This window comes from Hibiscus syriacus, unplaced genomic scaffold (genome assembly GCF_006381635.1).
Source record: "Hibiscus syriacus cultivar Baekdansim isolate YM2019G1 unplaced genomic scaffold, ASM638163v2 tig00117034_pilon, whole genome shotgun sequence".
Classification (NCBI taxonomy): domain Eukaryota; kingdom Viridiplantae; phylum Streptophyta; class Magnoliopsida; order Malvales; family Malvaceae; genus Hibiscus; species Hibiscus syriacus.
This window is the reverse complement of record NW_024063533.1, coordinates 6,068,795-6,089,060: the sequence shown is the minus strand read 5'-3', so window position 1 is coordinate 6,089,060 and position 20,266 is coordinate 6,068,795. Positions and strand designations below refer to the sequence as shown.

General features: G+C 32.4%; 1 pseudogene; it reads right to left on the bottom strand.

Moving 5' to 3' along the window:
- Positions 1-16,040, bottom strand: part of LOC120196514 — a 33,632-nt pseudogene extending 17,592 nt beyond the window's left edge.
- Positions 16,041-20,266: the final 4,226 nt, after the last annotated feature.

Sequence of the window (20,266 nt, the reverse complement as noted above, 5' to 3'; positions counted from 1 at the left end):
TTAATTCACCATTTTACTTTGAATAGTATCGGTACCCAAGGTCCAATACCGATACTTTTACACTATGGTATCGATACTATACTTCAGTATCGATACCCTTTCTCAATTCTGAAATTTTATCTCTCAAAATGGTACCGATACTTATACATTAGTATCGATACCCTTGGTATCGATACAACACTACTGATTTGCACAACTTCACCTTATGGTATCGATACTGTCCCAAATTTTTGCTTGGAAGTATAAGTATTATTCATCCAATACCAATACCCTTGCCCAAAATTTATTCCTTTTAACCCGAAAATTTGCCAAAATTTACTTAACTTCCACTCTTTTAACTCATTTCAAATCATTAAACTCAAATATACTTATTAAAACTAACTTATATCACTTAAATATTCCTTAACATTCAAAATCTCACTTCAATACTTGAATCTAAAAATCACACCATATTTTCAAACATGTTCCTAATCCTTTCTAATACTTCTAACTTCTTAATTAAACCCTTCACAAGTCAAATATAACTTTCAAATCCAATTCCTAAACATTTCTCATCCATTCACTCATAAACCCTCTTTACAAATTCCCCTATAACTTATCCATCTTTTAGTTTTAAACACCATTAAGCTTTCCTTAAGCTTATGTATCACCCAAAGACCAAAAACCAAACTTAAAATTCAAGAAATAGTCAACTTGTAAAGAACTCACCGTTGGAATGATAACTCACGGCTAAAGGAAAAGAAGAAGAAGAGAAATACACCAACTTTCCAGATACTTCTTATCTTCCCAATTCTTTGCTTAAATATCTTGTAAAATGAATTTTAAATTCATTTCTTACCTAAAGACAAATTTTCTTTTCCATCATTCAATTCTTGCGAAACAATCGTTCACAAAAATATTCTAAATAAATCCCTAAACTTTTAAAATTTTCAAAATTGACCATAAAGTTTCAAAAACTTACATTTTAGCCACTAGTTTTTATGTTGCTTTTATTTTTGTTTGGATCGTATGATCATGACATAATCAAGGTGTTGATTTGTAAGTGGTCATTAGGGTAAAAGACTTTCATGATGGACAAATGGTTTCACAATCAAGTAGACTATAATACAACTGGGAATGGAATCTTGAGGAAACTCCGATGATAGTGGAGAGCTATACGCCGAGTATCGTGTGTCCGACGAAGAGCAAAAGGAGATAAGAGAGATAAAAGAACAAATGTCCAAGATGATGGATAGAATAACTGTTTTGGCCAAAGGAAAAGAGACTTTGGCAAAAGAAAGGAAAGAATTCAATGAAAACAATCATGCAATGTCAAATACACGAGGGTCCACTGATCTTAGCCAAGCTGAGAAATCACGCACAATCACCATTCGTATCAACAAGTTGTCTGGAGACACCAATAAAATAGTGACAACTGTAGGAGTTCAGAAAGAAAAAAAGTCATGCTATTAGAACTCGTTGGTTCCTGAGAGTCTACTTTCAACCTTATGGGGAATAAACCAGAAGACTCCAGTTTAATCCCAGCCAAGTGGTGGCTCTCGTCTTTATTCTATCCCTATATCATACAAGGAGTTGTATGATAAGATTTTAGAAGCCCGGGAGGTGACCCCACATTATGTGAAACCTTGGTAGTCTTTGTATCCAAATTGGTATGACATCAATGTTTGTTGTGAATATCATGCCAGAGCCCAAGTACATTCCATTGAGAATTGCACCGCCTTCAAGCATCGAGTCCAAGACCTTTTGGATCATGAAATATTAGAGTTTGAGATGAAAGGTAAACCTAATTTGGTAGTTGATTATCCTGTTAACGTAGAGCCAAAAGAGTTAAAAGGTAAGGGTATCTTTGGGGACATAGGAGGAAGAATGTTTGCTAAAGTATGAGGCTCAAACGAGCTATTTCTATATTAAAATTAATAAACTAAATAGAGAGATAAAAGTCATGCATGATGGTTTTCAAAGGATCATTCTAGCCTTTAAAAATGCTAGAATAGGAAATTCCCCAGAAGAGTGGACAACAGGGGTCACTAAACTAAAAAATGATATTGAACAACGGAGAAAGAATTGAAAGGTGCATTAAGGAAGAGCCAATAAGTTCTCTTATGATTTATGGATTGCAAAAGAAAGGCGCAATATAGTCGTCATCAATTTGGAAAGATGCCAAGCTGAAAATCAGATGTTGAATATGTCTATAGCCAACATGGAAGCTTCATATCAGTGCCACAAGCGTGAGACTGATGCTAACTAGAAGCCACTAAATCCAGGAGCAAGACATTGATGAAGATTATAGATTATTATGGAGATATTGCATAAGAACTTCATAACCAAAAGAAAATCGTGCAAGGAAGAATGAAAAACATTGTCTATAGCTCCGAGAGTTGACATAGAAGATGAAGGAAAAAGACGACACCATGCAAGAAGATATTTCCCAAACAAGCAATGTGGCTCACAAATTGGTTGATTTAGCTGGCTTTGCAAGGAATGCAATCAGATTGACAACTCAACACCCGAGCATGAATGGAAGTTAATTTGTCTTTTGAGAGAGATATAGAAGTTAGGAGTGAATGTTATCCCTTATATGTAAAGTTTGATTGATGTGCTAAAACCTTTGTGTTTAATGAAAGTTGTTTTAAGATGGTCACTCTGGAATGACACCTTTTGCATACATGCATTTGCATCGCATTTGTTTATTTAAGCATTTTACATGTATTGGTTATGAAAATATGAAAATAATTCATGGAAGGTTATGTGACAGTAATACCAAGGTCATTCATTCATACTATTTCCTCATCATCATGAGTAAACAAATGGAAGCAATGGAACAATCTCATGAGGGATCACTAGATCAGTTGCAAGAGCAGTTGGCCAAGTTAAAACAAGATATAAGAAATCAAGCATCAAGTTTTCTATAAGATGTATTGAATCAGATAATTCAAGGGATGTCAACCAAGGCTGCTGATAGAGAGAAAATGGCTAATAAATGATATAAGAGCTATAAGACTATTACGTCAAGAATGATAACTTGCCCTGGAACTTTACACTCACACATAGGGAAGAGCCTCATTATTCAAGAGAAATCTGAAGATGGATTCAAGTAGTTAAAATAAGCAATTGGAGCTATGAAAAATGTTAATAACTCCCACAAAGAACTAGAAGCAAGAGAGCACAGCTTGGACCCAGATTTGGTCATCCTATATGAATTTAGGGTGCCTAATTTTGAGAAATATGATGGTGCCAGTTGTCCTCTAATCTACCTGAGAATGTTTTGCAAAAAGATGGAAGGGTACTTAAACAATGATAATCTACTGATTCATTACTTCCACGATAGTCTTACTGGACCATCTGTAGTATGGTACAATTATTTGAACAGAGAGCGGATCAAGAGATGGGTTGATCTAACTGACATCTTTGCGGGGCAATATCGATATGTTAAAGGCTTAGCTCCAAAGAGTCTATATCTTCAAGGAATAAGGATGAAAACTTTAAAAAAATATGCCCTAAGATGGAGAGGGGTGGCAACACAAGTTCAACCTCCCATGTTAGAAGAAGATATATCATATACGTTTCATAATTATCTCTCACAGCCTTTCTTCGAGTTAATACTGGTAAACTCAACAGGGGACTTCAAGAATCTTGTGACAGTTGAAGAATTAATTGAAAATGCAATAAGTGAAGGAAACTTAAAAGCCATTTCCAAAAGCTCAATCGATCAAAAAGAGAAAGCTGGTGATATCAATAAATATCACATCCAGAGCCCCCACAGCCGAGAAAAGGGGTAGCTAGTTGTTCGGACTGACCAAAGAAAATCTCACGAACGATAAATACTTTGGAGGTGTTCCAAACTTTTATCTCAGATTTATACCCCCATTTGATTAAAGGTCAATACCTCACACCGAGGCCAATGAAAGTGCCACCAAACCCTTCTGCCCACAGCTATAATCAAGATAGTGTCTGTGATTTCCACTTGGGGGCATCTGGGCATTCTACGAAAAATTATAGGCTGCTATCAAAGGCGATAGAAATTGTAACACCCCAACCCGTGTCTGACCCAAATACGAATCCGAGGTATCACATTAACTTTTCAAACTCTTTGTCTTTTTTAAAATATGATTAAAACATGAAAAGGAAAAAAAAACTTAATAAATCATAGTTAAAATACATATCAGAGCATCTATACTTTACATTTATGGTACATGCCAACAACATTTTTGTGATACTATCACAAACTATTCACATTTCTCTAATCTGAAAATCAGCAAAGATATGTTGTCTTGCCCACGCTTACTCTGCTTACTCCTCACATACCCTTGAACCTACGTGTGAAATACTCACACGCTAAGTAATTTACTCAGTGAGGCATTATGAGTAATATAAAACAATAAAACATTTATATAAATTTACAAAAAAAATGTTTAATTTTACAAAACATGACAAGTCTTATAGCTTATAACATCTCATATTAAACACTGATAAATTTATACTCATTTTATTCTTGATTATACATTACATATCATTAACAATATAGACTTTTAGACAATGTACACTTTCATAATCATTTTTAATTTTATATGAACTACATATAATTTATACATTTTTCATTTAATATAGATTTGTTTAATTGGCCCAACGTATATCTTTGAGAACTCAAGGTATGTGAGTACATTGAGGTTGTGCATTAATGCTGTCATGACAGCTCATATAATTTAAACTGAAGTTCCATGTAGAGTTGCACCGAAGTGCCACATAGTTTTGTCCCGAAGGACCGCGTAGGATTTGTCCCGAAGGACCACGTAGAAATATCCCGATGGACTGTGTAGTACCCTCGACTCTTGGATGCCAACTATACCTCTAATTCTCATACATATTCCTTGGGCTTTAACTTATAATTATTTTTTTATTTTCACTATTGAAAGTGTGTCTTATTCTCGTAGTGTTCGTTCACAAAGGGTATCTTCGCGTAAAATTTTTTCACTTATCACATTCACGTAGAACCTTTTCACTTAGCACATTATCATATATATATATATATATATATATAACATTTGCAGATAGAACACTTTTCATGTAGAACAATTTTATGAAACATTATCCAAGTCTATCATTTATTCACATAGAACTTGTTCTCAAAACATTTAATTCCACACAGCATTTATTCAATATTTATTATATACTCATGGTTCGTACTTATTTCATATTACATATCATATTCCACTTGTAAATTTAATCATATAAAGCATATTCACATAGAACATAATAACATATAATCATAATATTTTACTTTGGTCAAGGACATTTGAGATTGGCTCATCGCAAGCCATTCTGTAATAAAAAATAGAATAAGTAAATATCACTCACCTTTGCCTCACGTAAGCTCTAAGCAAAATCATTTTGTTTCAATCTCGTACTATATCGATTCCTTCGGTACCGTTGCGATCTAAATTTACACATAGACATTTCCTATATCAATATCAATCTCTAATAACATTTAACCGATTAACACTACATAAATGGAATGAAAGACTTTAGAATTTCAAGTTTCAGACTTAATAGTATTGGTACCCCTTCTATAATACCAATACTTATCTTTTATGGTACCAATACCATTTTGGCATTCTGAAATTTCAATTTCAGATACAATATTGATACGTTCCTCTTGGTATCGATATCACCACCTCAGTATCCATACTGATTCAATCAGTATCGATACTGTTCATTTGGTTCACTTAAATATATTAACCTTAACTCTATTTATAACTTCAAACTCATTTACACTTATTCCCACTAACTTATCTCCATTAAAACCCCTTTAACATCAAAAATCTACCATATAACTCTTGGAACTAAAAATCATATCAAACTTTCAAACATGTTTTTAGTCATTCCTAACACTTCTAATCCCTGAATTAAACCCTTGACAAGTCAAATATATCTTTAAAAAATCTAAATACAATCACTTTCAATCAATTCTCTTAAAAACACATTTTACTAAATCATCATTAACTCGTCATTCCTTTAGCTTCTAATTATCTTTAAGCTTCCTTAAGTTTCTATACCACTCAAGTATTAAAATCCAACTCAAAAACGAAAGAAAAACCAACTTGGTAACTTACCTTAGCATGGAGTTTCACGGGGAAGAGGGGAAGAAGAGAACAGAAAGCTTCCAGACTTTTCCTTTCTTTCTTTTTTTCTTTTTTTTTAATCCCATTTATAAAGCCTTAGTAAAAGATATTTTAAGCTTCTATATGCTAAAAGACCATTATGCCCATATATTTTCCATTTTTGAACATAAATCCTACACAAACATTCCCAAATCAGTCATTGAACTTTTCAATTTATCAAAATTAAACCACTAAATTTTTAATATTTACACTTTAGTCACAGACCCGAAGTTTGGGATGTTACAATTCTTCCCCCTTAAAAAATTCGTCCTCGAATTTTCACTGCACAATAGGTGAGAAAACTATCTTCTCAAATACTCTTGACATTCCCCTTTCACCTCTTCCACTTTGTAACCTCTCCAGAGAACTTTAACTAACATAATCATCTTGTTCCTTAGTTATTTGACTTTATATACTAAAATTAGCACTGGTTCTTCCTCATAGGTCATAACCTATTGAACTTTTAACTATTCCAAATCTATGATGTAATAAGGACCTGATTTATATATTCTGATTATAGAATCATGAAAACTAATGTTCTTAAATAATCCTCACTTTTCTCTAATTTCTTAGTTTATATCTGACCCTACTATGACTCAATCTTTCATTTCAAATCAATTTCATGATGTCCTACACTTTCTTCTACGAAAACTTCATATGAAGCTAACTTGATAACTTCTTAAACTTGCGGACATGTTACTCATTTAAAAGCATCTCAATGAGAACTATTTTTTCATGGCATGCAACCATTCCACAGACTTTAAATATTTAATTTCTTCTTTTTCTACTTATTCTGTATTTGACCAACACTAAAATTTATCTTTCTTTTAAAGACAATCATATACTCAACAATTCTTAAAGTAGAAATTATCTTATAACTTTATCATACCCATTATCATATTAACCTGCCATGTTGCAACTAATAAACACTTCATCAATCTCCATATAATTAATCCACTTCCTGTCTTTACACTCTTTCACATACATTTGAATTTTGAGATCCATATAGATATAAAATCATTCATTACGTATATAGGGGTGGCCTCACAACAAAATCTGCAAGTACAACTAATTGCTTTGCAGTAAAACTAGAACTTTTCCAAATTCTAATCATACTAACCTTGGAAATTATGTCAATATTTCTTGTACATCTTAACATTTTTTATATTTATCCATTCAATTAAATTATATACCCATCCTCAATAATTTGGTCAAAGAAAATATAATTATTGACTATATTCTTATCATTCTTTAGAATTCATTCTACTATTTTTTGAACTTATTTACTATACATATCCTTATCCTCTTAACAGAGTCTACATGGAAAAGGAATACAACTTTAAAGAATCCACACTTATGCTTGATCAACTTAATATACCATTTTTTCTCCCGATCCTTTAAACTTGATCACACGTGCCTTAACATAACGTTTAGAAGTTGAATAACCTTATCAGACCAATTAAATACATGAGGATGTACAATAGCGCCAAAATTTGATTAAATTTCGTAGGTCTTGCTCAAATAATTCCAAAACCTTGAGGTAAACCTTAATCTCCTCAGATACAATTAATTCTGGTACTCTATGTAGTTTAACTGTCTTCATAAAAAAATCAGTTCGAACATGAATGAAATGCGTAGTTTTTGTTACATGCTCAACAATTACCCATATTGAATCATTTTTATTCAATGACAAAAGTAACTCAGTTACGAAATCCATCGAATCTCTTTCTCATTCTACTAAGAACTGAAATTTGTTTACTTTCATTCGAAATTTATTTAACACCTTATTTCCAGCATGTCAAGCTTATCAGTTACACCTCTATAAAGCCTTTATCACACTTGGTTCTCTAAACCGTTCACTTATATTCCTTATGTCTTTATCTCTTTACATAATGAAAATATTTTTATTTCTTTATTATCTTAACATATCCTATACTCTTAAATTTTCCTCGATTTTCTTATCCTATCTTTAATATGTACTTATATATTCATCCTTTATTCTAAAAAAAATCTTGAACTTTCCTCTGCCTCCATTATACTATCTTTTTCTTCCAACAGACAACCAACGTTCAACATAACATATCACTTTCCATATCTTTCTTATGATCCCTAAACGTCTTAACCTTTTTTCTTTGTCTTACTTTTGACTTTGTAATTTGACCAACCCTTTAGGGTTTTTTTAACTTCAATGCAGTCAATCCAATACTTTTGCCATCGCCTTTAAGCAAGTACAATATTTGCTAACTTTTACTCATAACTCATGAACTTTCCTTCTTAATTCAAAAACAAACTGTTGAAAACATTTTGATATTTCAATATAACAAATTAAGTTAAATGAATTTTAAGATTTTCTAAAAGATTTTCTAAGTATATTCGATATAATTATTCGAATATCAAAATAATAATTCAAATCTTTCAAATGTCATTTTTAATCCTTACTCAAGTGTAAAATTAAGTTTTAATCTTAAAATAATTTCAAAACAATTTTACAAAATATTTCGAACTATTTTAAAGCCAAAAATTTCAGATTTCTCAGAGGTAACCGATTCCCCCCCCAAGGGGGTACCTATTCCCCCCGAATGGTTTGGCTCCAAGAAAAATAGAATGCTCGGAGGGAACTGATTCCTCCCCAAGGGGGTATCGATTCCCCCTGTTCAACGGTCAAAATATTTGAATTTTACAATAAGGGAATCGATTCCCCATGAGGGGGTACCGATTCCCCCACGCTCCAAGCTGTTTTATTAATTGATTTCACACTAAAACGGCTCTATTGACTCCACTAATCATCCCCAACATTTAGAATCATTTGAAGGTGTATTTAAACAAGCTTAGAAGCCATTGATCAACAACAAGAAACAACAATCAACAAGAATCAATAGAGAATCAAAGAGAAAGCATCAAACCTCAAGTTTGAGCATTTTCAAGCCTATTTCATTCAATATTCATTTTTGCTTTCAAGAACACTTATTGTGCTCAATTGTATTATTCTTAAGTGTTCTTTATTTGTTCTAGAATTGTGCAAACATATTGCCTTGTGAGGATTTTCTTGTAAGTTTGCAAAATTTGTATTATTCTCTTTGGGAGAGAGTGTTCTCAAGAATTTGGGGTATAATTCTTGAGGGATTTGTAAGGTTACTCTTTGTCCTAAAAAGAAAGACAAATTAGTGAATTTGTGGAAAATTCTTTGTGTGGATAACTAAGGTAGTGGATGTAGACTTTGGTTGAGAAAGTTGAACCACTCTAAATCACTGTGCAAATCTTTTTAATTTTCTACAAAGCTTCCACCGAAATTTTTATTTCCCAATTCACCCCCTCTTGGCCAACTCAATCGATCGATTAACTCACCAATTGGTATCAAATCCTCACTCATTTGAAGTTTTAATCACTTCTTGAGTCGATTCGGGAAGAGTTACATCAATTTTCAAGTCATCAATGGTCGACGCTTCAAACTCCGACTTCGGTCTCGATTCGATGCCTGTCAACAAGCCTCCTTTCTTCAATAGAGCTAACTATGCTTATTGGAAGAATATGATGATGTATTTCATTCAAGCAAGTGACATGGGAGCATGAAATGTTATAGAAGACAGATATATCAAGCCTCTCACTCATCCAAGATTGTGGAGTGAATGAGAGACAAGAATGTTCCAGCTCAACTCCAAAGCCATCCATATCATATTTTGTGCTCTTGGACTAGATGAATATGGAAGAGTTTCATCTTGTACAACCACCAAAGAAATATGGGATCAACTACAAGTCACTCATGAAGGCACCGACGAGGTAAAAGAATCTAAAATTTGTCTTATAACACATAGCTATGAAAATTTCAAGATGAAACCAAATGATGATATCAAAGCTATGACGGATAGATTCTCAACAATTTTCAATGATCTCAAATTATATGGAGAGATCATTCCAAATAAAAAGCTTGTGAGGAAGTTAGTTTACTCACTTCCAAAATCGTGGCAATCCAAGAAGACTGCAATCATCGAGGCTAAAAACCTAAAGTCCTTAACTCTTAAAGAGCTAATCGGTTCCCTCCTCACTCATGAAATGATACTTGAAGATGAGGTGGACCTCGATAAGATTGACGAGACACCAAAGGAGAAGGAGAAGAAGAAAAACATTGGAGTTGCTCTCAAATTCACAAAAGATGAGAGTGATTCGGATGAAGATGATGATGACGAGGAAATGTCATTGTTTGCCAAACGGTTCAGAAAAATGATGAGAGCTTACCGAGGAAGAAAATTCAAACGAAATGAAGGCCTAAAAAATGAACCAAAAGAGAAGGACCCTACCATTTTCTATGAATGCAAAAAACTAGGGCATGTCAAATATGATTGCCCATAATTGAAGAGAAAGGGTCAATCAAAGAATAAGCACAAGGCTCATGTGGCTACATGGAGCGATGAATAAGGCTCCGATGAAGAGGAACAAGAAGTAGCAAACTTGTGCCTGATGGCATTCGGGGAAGAATCTTAGGTAACCTTTAACTCATTTGAATTAGATGATTTATCTTATGATGAGTTATTAGAGGAATATAATGGGTTAACTTCGGATTATGAGAAAATGTTTTTAAAATATAAAAATGATGTTTCAAAATTGAAAAATTAAAATAAGCTCATATCCAAAACCAACAATGATTTTGAAAGTAAAATTAGTGATTTGCAAATCCAACTAGAAGAGTTTGAAAAGAAAAATTTAGATTTGCAAAATTTACTTTCAAAGGTCATTGATGATCATCAAAAGAAAATTGATGATCTTAAAGCTTCTTTTGATAAAGTTGGAACAAAACGTTTTGAAAATGGAGAAAATTCAAAATCCAACTTTGTTAGAAAAGTTTTAAAAACTACAATCGTAGAGGTCCCCGAAGAACCTCTAATGGAAAAATCGTTAGAAGTATATGGATTCCTAAAGGACTCATTACTACTAAATATAAGGATATCCTACACAAATGGATACCTAAGGGGACTAGGATTTTGGAAACTAATGAATATGGACCCAAAAGAATTTGGGAACCAAAAATTAGAAATTAATCTATGTTTGTAGGAAAAGGAGCATTGTTACAAGGCACGGGAAACAAATTCAAACTCATGGTACCTTGATAGTGGATGCTCAAGACACATGACCGGAGATAAAAGTCAGTTCATAGAGCTTAACACCAAAAATGGAGGAGAAGTGACTTTTGGTGATAATTCAAAAGGACACATCGAAGGTATAGGTACAATAGATAATACATCTTCCATACAAATTAAAAATATTTTATATGTGAATGGATTAAAACATAATCTTTTGAGTATTAGTCAATTATGTGATAAAGGATTCAATGTCATGTTTGAAACTAATGGTTGTAAAGTTATTGACATTTCATCTAATCGGATTATTCTTGTTGGTCATATAATAGGAAACATTTACATGGTGCATTTAGTTTCTATAAATATGATTAATTTATACCTAGTTGCTAAGGATGAGCATGATAGTTGGTTATGGCATAGGAGACTAGGACATGCTAGTATAAGTGTTTTGCAACGGTTAATTCAAGTAGATTTGGTTCGAGGGATGCCTAAACTAAAATTTGATAATGATAAAATCTGTGATGCTTGTGCTAAAGGAAAACAAAAGCGAGTTTCTTTTAAATCCATTAATGATGTATCAACTAGTAGAGTATTGCAATTGATCCATTTAGATCTTTTTGGGCCATCTAGAACTACTAGCTTGGGTGGAAAACAATATGCATTTGTCTTGGTAGATGACTATTCTAGATATACTTGGGGTTCTATTCTTAAGTACTAAAGATGAAGCAATAGAAAAATTCATCACGTTTTCAAAAGTAATCCAAAATGAAAAAGGTTACTCTATAACTAGTGTTAGGAGTGATCATGGAACTGAATTTGAAAATCTTGGATTTACTGAATTTTGTAAATCTAATGGTATTAGTCAAAAATTTTCAGCACCTAGAACTCTTCAACAAAATGGAGTTGTTGAAAGGAAAAATCAAACTTTAGAAGAAATGGCTAGAACCATGCTTTTTGAAAATAATTTGCCAAAATATTTTTGGACGAAAGCCACAAATACCACTTGTTATATTATTAATTGAGTAATGATTAGGCCTATTTTGAAGAAAACTCCATATGAACTTTTTAAAAATAAAAAGCCTAACATTAGCTATTTTCATCCTTTGGATGTAAATGTTTTGTTTTAAACAACGGTAAAGACAATCTTGGCAAATTTGATGCTAAAAGTGATGAAGGAATTTTTCTGGGTTATTCCTTAAGTTCTAAAGCTTATCAAGTATTTAATAAAAGAACTTTAGTTGTATAAGAGTCTATACATGTTGTTTTCGATGATAATATCCTTCCGAGGAAGGATTCTTTTTTGAATGATGATGTAGGTATTATAAATACAAATGACGTTAGACATGACATTGGAGAACCATCATCAAAGGAAGAAACGAAAGATGAGGAAACTCATGATCCTCTCGAGAATCCAACCATTGAAGAAAGGGAAATATCTTACCCAAGAGAGTACAACTATGTCAAGGGGTAACAACTCGATCTTCTCTTAGAAATATTTGTAATTATGTTGCATTTATCTCATGCATAGAGCCTAAGAATATTAAAGAAGCATTAAATGATGAACATTGGATTATGGCTATACAAGAAGAGTTAAATCAATTTGAGAGAAGTAAGTATGGATATTAGTTGAAAGGCCTAGTAATAAATCTACTGTAGGTACTAGATGAGTATTTAGGAATAAGCTTGATGAGAATGGTAATATAGTGAAAAACAAGGCTACACTTGTTGCTCAAGGCTATACTCAAGAGAAGGCATAGACTATGATGAAACATACGCTCCCGTAGCTAGGATGGAAGCAATTAGAATGTTATTAGCATTTGTATGTTTTCATGACTTTAAATTATATCAAATGGATGTTAAAAGTGCATTTTTAAATGGTTTTATAAAAGAAGAAGTGTATGTGGAACAACCTCTAGGTTTTGAAGATTTAAAATTTCCAAATCATATTCTTAAATTGACAACAACTCTTTATGGTTTAAAACAAGCTCCTAGAGCTTGGTATGAAAGATTGTCAAACTTTTTAATTAGAAAAGGTTTTTCAAAAGGGAAGGTTGACACTATATTGTTTTTAAAGCATAAAGGTAAAGATTTATTAGTAGTTCAAATTTATGTTGATGATATAATATTTGGTTCTACTAATGATGTTCTTTGCCAAGAATTTTCTAAGCTAATGCAAAGTGAATTCGAAATGAGCATGATGGGAGAGCTCTCATTTTTCTTGGGACTCCAAATCAAGAAAAGAAAATATGGCATCTTCATCAATCAAGCTAAATATGTCAAAGATATGCTCAGGAAGTTTGGACTGGAAAATGGGAAAGCTCATGACACTCCAATGAGCTCATCAACAAAGCTTGACATAGATGAAGGAGGTAAATGTGTGGATGTTAAATTATATAGGTCAATGATTGGCTCTTTGCTTTATCTAAGTGCTAGTAAACCTGACATTATGTTTAGTGTTTTCTTATGTGCTAGATTTCAATCATGTCCTAAGGAATCACATTTACTAGCTGTTAAGAGAATATTTAGATACCTTAAGGACACTCCTAGTTTAGGCCTTTAGTATCCTAAAGACTCTAGCTTTAGCTTGCATGCCTTTTCTGATGCGGATTATGGAGGATGCAAATTAGATAGGAAAAGCACCTCCGATACTTGTCAATTCCTTGGAAATATGATGATTTCTTGGTTTTCAAAGAAACAAAATTGTGTTGCATTATCTACCACTGAAGCGGAATACATTTCAGCTGGTAGTTGTTGTGTACAAGTTTTATGGTTGAAACAACAACTTTTTGATTATGGAATTGAAATATGTACCATTCCTATCATGTGTGACAATACTAGTGCTATTTGTCTCACTAAAAATCCCATCCAACACTCTATAACTAAGCACATTGAAATAAGACATCACTTCATTAGAGACCATGTCACTAAGGAATATATAGTTCTAGAATTTGTTGATACTTTGCATTAATTAGCGGATATCTTTACAAAGCCTTTAGACAAGGAAATATTTTGGACACTTAGGAGAGAATTAGGTATAACTGACCTATCTTAACTTAGTATTTAAAATAATTTTAGCACTTTTAAGAATAAATGAAAAATGCTTATAGTTAATTTTGATGGCATTCTTTGCTATTAGTTAGGGGGAGTTTATGATTCTTTATGAAAAATTTATTATATGTTCAAATAATTTTTAAATGATAGATTTGATTAATTGAACATAGTTAATTTTTTATAATATGAGTTGCCAATACCACTAAAGCAAATATGTCTCCATATTTCATCAAAAACACCGTTTTTAATCGGAATTACTTCAAATATCAACTCCTAAACCTGTTGGAATCATCAAAATCGTGCAAACTTCATCCAATCTCACTCTAATCCAAAATTCTTCAACGTATTTTTCTAAAAATTTCTTTTTATCAATTTTTGATTTTAGAACTAGTTTTAATTAGTTCTAGATTGAAATAGTGATCGGGCATTGATTGTTTAGTGTTTAGAAACTAGATTTTACAACTAATTTCATCAAAATCTCATAATTTTTCAATTAATTCTTGAATTTTTAGAAAAAAAACGAAAATTTTAATTAATTTCAAACTGTTGTGTTTTGATTTAATTATGTTGTTAGTATGAAAGCTATACGTTTATTAATTTTCAAAACTTTATTTTTCAATAGTTTTCAAAAACTTTTCCCATTAGGATTGGTTTAGAGAACCTTGAGATATTGAGGACTCAATTGAGTTTTGGGATTGATTATATTGCATACATGTGTTTTAAAATTGCAGGTTATTCTTTCCATTCCGATTACCTTAAATCATGTCTCACAAACGTTCTAGACCTTCCTCTAATCGTTCTAGCTAACCTCCAAACTCACTTCCAAATCCTCCACCTATCCAATAAATTCCTAATCGTAATCCCGATGATCCAAACATGACCATTCGCAATTCTTGCTTTAATGAACCCGATCGTAGACAAAATCTTTACTTTAGGTTTTGTCAATACTTTGAGTCCTACAAAATCCGGGAATAACGCATCCCATCTCTTCAAGCCATGTTAGACATCAATTTTTGACATCTTCCTACTCTTCAAGAGTGGAAATTTGACAAACTTTTTGAGCTTGAACCAATAGTCTACCATCAACTCGTTCGTATCTTCTACTCTAATGCCGTTTGCATTCAAAATTGGGAGAAAACCTTTACCACAGGAATTCGATCCTATCTTCTAGGATGATACTTTCATCTTGACCCGGAATACATAGCCAAAGCATTAGGATTAGATAATGACGGGTTAGACAATGAAAAACTGATGGTAGGATCTCAGTATAAATGAAGGGATAGTGCAAGTGTGTTAGATCTTCACGACCGTTTTCTTCATCTCATGATCTCTTGGTGGTTTCGACCATCCGGAGGCCGTTACTCTACTCTCCGAGCCATGGATTTATTTTGGCTACATTGTGTCCAAAATAATCTTAAAATCAACCTTCCACAGATTATCTTTTCTAAACTTGTCGAAACAGTAAATCTTGTTCCCAATAAGAAATTATGTTCTTCTTTAGTTTACGGTTGTATTCTTAGTAATCTGTTTAAAAAGAATGGGATTAGAGTTGGTCTTGATGCTTCATTTCCCCTCAAAAACCAAATCAACCTCTTCTCTTTAACCAAATCGGGATGGAAGTTCAATGAAGAGAATGGTCTTTGGGTTCGTATTCATGAACAACCTCCGGAAGCCGATGACTCCTACGATGAGCAAGAACAGCACGAGGAACAAACTCCACCAGAGGAACAAACATAACCAGAGGATCAAATATCTCCATACTTTCAATCCTTTATGGAGACATTTGATTTCTAGTATGCATCCATGGATTCTCGCTTCACTTCCATATAGTCTCATTTATCCACAATGGGAGCTCAACAATTGGAGATTCTCCGGGAGATGCACGCGAACAACGCTTCTATGAATGAACGCATTAATGCACTCTCGCACGAGATGGCCGCTATGCGAGCTCATTTTTCTCCTCCCGATCCTCCTACAGATGCTTGATTATTTGTCATGCTTTGAAATAGGACTTAGAGATTACTGTTTCAACATTTTGAATGACTTTGGATTGTTTTTAATTTTGATTATTGGATGTTTTAATTTGGTTGATGTTTTATGGATGTTTGAAATTATATTTCTATATATTTGGTTTGGTTAAATTTATTCATTATTGCATCATTTACATCATGTTAGATATATGACCAATTTCGCCATATCACATTGTTTATGAATATTGATTATGAAACTAATGGCTAACGTTTCTCTTGATTGTGATCTTAACAGCTTAAGCTAAATTTAAAATCTTTTAAAAGTCTTTTTGATTTAACAAAAAAGGGGAGAAATGTTAAAGTGTTTTAAAGGAGAGAAGTGTTAGAGTAAGGGGGAGTAATTTTAAAATCTTAAAATTACTAAAATGTTTTGTTATATGAAAAAGGGGGAGATTGTTGAAAACATTTTGATATTTCAATATAACAAATTAAGTTAAATGAATTTTAAGATTTTCCAAAAGATTTTCTAAGTATATTCGATATAATTATTCGAATATCAAAATATTACTCCAAAGCTTTCAAATGTCATTTTTATTCCTTACTCAAGTGTAAAATTAAGTTTTAATCTTAAAATAATTTCAAAACAATTTTACAAAATATTTTGAACCATTCAAAGCCAAAAAATCCAGATTGCTCAGAGGGAATCGATTCTCCCCCAAGGGGGTACCGATTCCCCCCTGAATGGTTTGGCTCCGAGAAAAACAGAATGCTCGGAGGGAACCGATTCCCCCCTGTTCAACGTTCGAAATATTTGAATTTTACATTTAGGGAACCGATTCCCCATGAGGGGGTACCGACTCCCCCCCCACGCTCCAAGTTGTTTTATTAATTGATTTCACACTAAAATGGCTCTATTGACTCCACTAATCATCCCCAACGTTCAGAATCATTTGAAAGTGTATTTAAACAAGCTTAGAAGCCATTGATCAACAACAAGAAACAACAATCAACAAGAATAAAGAGAGAATCAAAGAGAAAGCATCAAACCTCAACTTTGAGCATTTTCAAGCCTATTTAATTCAATATTCACTTTTGCTTTCAAGAACACTTATTGTGCTCAATTGTATTATTCTTGAGTGTTCTTTCTTTGTTCTAGAATTGTGTAAACATCTTACCTTGTGAGGATTTTCTTGTAAGTTTGCAAAAATTATATTATTCTCTTTGGGAGATAGTGTTCTCAAGAATTTGGGGTATAATTCGTGAGGGATTTTTAAGGTTACTATTTGTCCTCAAAAGAAAGACAAATTAGTGAATTTGTGTAAAATCCTTAGTGTGGATAGCTAAGGTAGTGGACGTAGACTTTGGTTGAGAAAGTCAAACCACTCTAAATCGCTATGCAAATCTTTTCAATTTTCTGCAAAGCTTCCACTGAAATTTTTATTTGCCAATTCATCCCCTCTTGGCCAACTCCATTGATCGATTAACTCAACACATACTTGTAACATAGATCATCTCTTTTTCTTATACCTCAATATTCTTTTCATATCAATAGGAGAAACGACATCTTACTACTTATACTCATTATTGATTGCCTAATTTATTGCACCTACTTAACTTTGATAGTTTACCCTAATTGTACAAAACACTATTCTTTATTAATCCTTACTTACATTTCTCCACTTGAATCTTCAAGAACTAGATTCAAATATGCACCTAATCATTTAAGATACTCTTTCTACTTCAATTTGTACAATTTCTAACGACTCTTCTAATCCAGTTTATAGAATTTACATTTAAACATGACTTCTTATCGATTAACAATTTCTAACTCCTTATTCCTTTAAAATCATTTTCAATTGTCTTCTATAACACTGTAATTACTTTTCCCACAGATCTTATTATTACTTATCTTATATTTCCTTGTTTCTTGCAATCCAAATAACTATTGCCTTCCCTACTAATAACTTGCTTAGTGGGGAGGAATCTTAGAGAATTTCTCCATGAATCTTTTGAATAATCAAAGAACTCCAACAAATTTCGAATTCAAAATAACTTTTTTACTTCCAGCCAATCATAACTCGTACTTATTTTATACTTTCTACCTTTTCAACATTAACTTCTTTATGAAGTTTAAATCATTAATCAAGATTCTACTTCACGTCTTTATTTTATCTCACCAATCTATTTGGCTTAACAACCAAATATATCTAATCTTCCACCAGGATTATTCTAAATCCCCAGAAGAGGATACTTGTTCTTCTTTGCTACTTTACTTTATGGATAATAATCCATCCATAATTTCATAGCTTATCTTTCTTGCTACATCTCAACATAGAGATAATTCATATAACCCTTATAGATACACAATTAGATACTCACTAACAGTGAAAATATCTCTTAACTTAACTATGAAAGTTTGAGTATCCTCTTTAAATACTTAACAATCCTATAATCATATCTTCATAATAATTACTTCTAAAAATTCTCGTAGGGAGCCTTTTTACTCCTTTTATCACATATAATATATCATATACATGCTTGACCACTTAGCAGTAAGACCACTCCATCCAACTTATTCATTAAAGAACAATGAAGACTATTCAACTAAATTTTCTCGTCATTAACCAAAGTTCTGCAAAAACAGAACCTTCTTCAACTTCTTCATTAAACTCAGATACTCTTAAACTTTTAACTCTTTAACAACATCTATTATAATAACTTGAAGAACTAAACGATTGAAATTGCTTCAAAATCACGTTCATCATTCGGGAAGTACTCCCTGAGGCGTCTATTATTCACTTTACCATATTATTACTTCTCTTATTAACTCTAATTCTCGCTTCACTTCGAAAGACCTCTTAATCTTACATCTCTTAATATCTAATCACTTAACTATACTAGCAAGGACATCATACTTATTACACTATCAGATCATAGATACTTAATATTTTGTTGGCATGTACAAACCAAACATTTTTTTAACAGTCGACCGACCAGTCTATTTCGAAAACTTGATTCAACCTAGGATATGATACCATTAAATGTAACACCCCAACCCGTATCCGACCCATATACGAATCTGAGGTGCCACATTGACTTTTCAAACTCTTTGTCTCTTTTAAAATATGATTAAAAAATGAAAAAGAAAACAAAACTTAATAAATCATAGTTAAAATACATATCAGAGCATCTATTTTACATTTATAGTACATACCAACAACATTTTTGTGATACTATCACATACTATTCATATTTTTCTAATCTGAAAATTTGCAAAGATATGTTGTCCTGCCTGCGCTTACTCTGCTTATTCCTCACATACCCTTCAACCTACTTGTGAAAACACTCACACGCTAAGTCATTGACTTAGTGAGGCATTATGAGTAATATTAAACAATAAAACATTTATATAAATTTTCAAAAGAAATGTTTAATTTTAAAAAACATCACAAGTCTTATAACGTATAACATCTCTAATTAAACATTAATAAATGTATACTCATTTTATTCTTGATTATACATTTCATATCATTAACAATATATACTTTTAGACAATGTACACTTTCATAATCATTTTTAATTTTATATAATCAACATATAATTTATACACTTTTCATTTAATATACATTTGTTTAATTGGTCCAACATATATCACTGAGAACTCAAGGTGTGTGAGTACATTGCGGTTGTGCACTAATGCTGTCACCACAACTCACATAATTTACACCAAAGTGACACGTAGAGTTACAGCAAAGTGCCACATAGTTTTTTCCCGAAGGACCACGTAGAATTTGTCCCGAAGGACCACATAGAAATGTCTAGAAGGACCACATAGAAATGTCCCGAAGGATTGCGTAGAACCCTCGACTCTTGGCATGCCAACTATACCTCTAATTCGCATACATATACCTTGGGCTTTAACTTATAATTATTTTTTTATTTTCACTATTTAAAGTGTGTCTTATTCTTATAGTGTTCGTTCACAAAGGGTATCTTCACGTAGAACTGTTTCACT